Source organism: Solanum dulcamara, chromosome 8 (assembly GCF_947179165.1).
Source record: "Solanum dulcamara chromosome 8, daSolDulc1.2, whole genome shotgun sequence".
NCBI classification, from domain to species: Eukaryota; Viridiplantae; Streptophyta; class Magnoliopsida; order Solanales; family Solanaceae; genus Solanum; species Solanum dulcamara.
This window is the reverse complement of record NC_077244.1, coordinates 63,995,910-63,999,143: the sequence shown is the minus strand read 5'-3', so window position 1 is coordinate 63,999,143 and position 3,234 is coordinate 63,995,910.

The following is a 3,234-nucleotide window of genomic DNA, read 5'->3' as shown; positions in this document are numbered from 1 at the left end:
TGGGTGATAAGGGTCTTAGTTATATGAAGTAGGGGTGCTTATCGGGCGGACTGGACGGATTATTATGCTTAACGGTTTGACTTAACGGTTATCGGCTTTTAAAAGTACTAATCCGCTAGCCAACCTATAAGATATCGATTGGATTGGTATCGAATTAGCACTTATCGGACGGTTATCGGGCGGTGTATCGGTGGTGACCTTAATAGACTTACCTGCTGAACACACTCAACTAAAGTTCCCTTCTTATTTTCACTAGCTGAAGTGATGAACACATTAAATTTGAGCGCAAAAGCATATATTCTTATAACAGTAATCATCCATCTAAAAAATTTATCCAAAAAGAATCATCCCTCTAAAATACATATATGTCAATTTGCTCAACAAACTTTAAGATAAACAGAGAACAAATTGTACCCCAAAAAAAAAACTAAAATCACAGCATTATAACATATGCAAAGTGAATCAGCAAAGTAATTTCACCTTCCTTCCACACAACACCCCCACCCCCAAACCGTCGAAAACAACCGCAAACTAATTTCTATTCACCAACCCATTTCAAGACTTTATTTTTATGACTACTAGATGCTGCCAAATCAAAGGTCAAACAACCCAAATATAGAACAATGCAAGAGATCAGGTCCAGAAAACATTATTTCACTCCAAAAAAAGAGTAAAGTTGCTAGTACCCACTTCATCAAATTTGCTCATTAACAAAAATATTTCTTAAGGAAACAATAATAAGAAAACAGCAGTCCACAAGCAGCATCTACCTTTAAAGTATCTGCATATGGTCATCAAAAATCAACTTCAGACATGCACGTAGAATCAACTCTGGGATGCTACTAGAATTTCTGAGGCAGATTTAGGTGGAAGAAGTTTAGGCGAAAGTTCCTAAACCTAAAGTAGGCAGAAGAAGTTTGTAGAAGAGTTGAAGTAGTAACTAGTAACTAGTAAGTAGGGCTTCTACAGTTTAAGTTTAAATGAGTTATGGGGCTGCCTATTTAATTAAATTGGTTAGGCCTGTTTAATTAAATGAGTTTGACCCTTATTTTATTTTAGGTTTACAAATAAAAATTATCAATATTGTACAATTTTATATGTTTAGGGATAAAATATAATAAATTCTTAACGGTTTACCCATTAACAAAATTGAGTAATCCGTCCCCCACACTGATAAGCCATTAATTATAAAATTTAAATCCATTCTCCATCCGTTAATCCGATAACTCAATACCAATAAGCCAATAAGCCAATTTTGCGGTTGGGTTATCGGTAGCGGACGGTTTTGAACAGCCCTAATATGAAGGAGTGCAAAATTTTCTTATAAGAATTCAAGGCATGAAGGGACTTTCAGAATGATAATATTTGTTGTTGAAGAGGTAATTAAATGGACTCATTTACTTAGCTTGTATTATCGTTCATGCTTACTATAATAATGCCATCGTCCGTTGATCAATATTAGGGGACAAAAATTCAAGACACATTATTTAAGCATCTCGAAACATGAAAGGACTTCCTAAAGTCAAATAAGAGCTACTACATTGCTAATGATCGTTTAGATAGGGTCAACCCCAACTACTCTTCTGTGTACAAAGAAGTGGAGTTTTCCTTCACAGACAACATGATCATAAAGGAGATTGGCCATAAGGTTTCAACACACAATTTCTCTGATGCTTTTGTGTCATTGGAACATGCAGAGAAAATGTCAAATGGCACTATATTCGGTAACAATTCACACGAATCATCAGTTATTTCCATGCTCAAATTCATAATAGCTATCACTAATTTACATGACCTATTTCCAGACTTGATTTGCGTGTTATTTACGGTGCATCCCCTCATTGAAAAGAATATAGCAAAAGACGAGAAATTATGGTTACCAATGAACTGTAAGTTGCTATTATGCATACTCCACCGTCTATACAGATATTATGATGTATAAACTATACTCATCTAACTGATAATCCAGCTTGGAGCATACAATTGTTACTCTATGAGGAGATTTCACAGAGAATGATGGTGCACTTTTGGAAAAATTGAAAGATGATACACCTATTCTTGGCTTGTGTGACCTGAGAGTCTCAATCTATAAAGGTATCATGCAGTCTATTGTATGTGTCTATAGGAAATATACTAACTATATTTGCAAATTCATAACTCTAATTTCCTCTTTCCACACTGGAAACTTTTCGGATATCTACTATTCCCGTTAATAGTGTCCTAATCAAATTCACTGTTTTAAAAACCAGCGAACCTTCAAACATGGTACACTCCATAATTTAGCAATATGTTCAACTAATTTTCAATCTACACCTCAACATCGTGGCCTGCCAGGTTGCTATAATAGGACGTATTGGTATTATTATCATAGTTGGAATATTGCATACTAAAATCATAAAATACATCATACAACTCTGTTTAGTCCATTCTTCACTCTAAATGGGTGATACAATCACCTAACCTCATCGAAAATGCAAGCGTGAAATTATAAAGGCCGAAAATAAAGATATTACATTAACACCAAGTAATGCAATGAAAAAGGTCATAGAAGTCCATTAGTCGGTATTATAGATGAGTTGCTGGCAGATACACAAGTTCCTTCTAACCGACACTTGTATATATCTAAAAAGACCATCACTTTGTACAATATAATGTCAAATATTGTATATATCCGAGGTGAATGATTATTTCTACAAGTTCAAAGCAAAAATTGAAGACATACAATAAGATGAGCCAGTCCTGAAATTCATCTTGCAAGAATTGCCATAAGAAAGTGAAAATTATACAAGAGATTGTATCATGTAGCAATTGCAACATCGAGAATGTTGAATATGAATTGAGGTTAGATTCCCAAAAACAACATTGAACAATTTCTGATATAAAGACAAATTATCTGTATTAAATTACATGCCCATTTTTTAAGATACTACTTATGCTAGAAGTGTGTGACGTCATTTGGCGCTGCATCGTTTTATGATGTAAATTCAGGTACTCACGATAGCAGACGTCCAGTAAGATCTCTTTTTATCAGCCGTTGGTGAGACTTCCTCACTTTCGAAGGGCTCCAATGTAGTTAGTTCAGTTTATTAATTTATAGTCAGGTAATCGTGGGTTTTGTCTCGCTAGTTATCTTCAGTTAATAGAGACTTTATAGATAATCAGAGTTAGCGAGTCAGTTCTTTGTATTCAGAAGTTTTAAGCATTATTAATATTATCATTATTAATTATATTCAG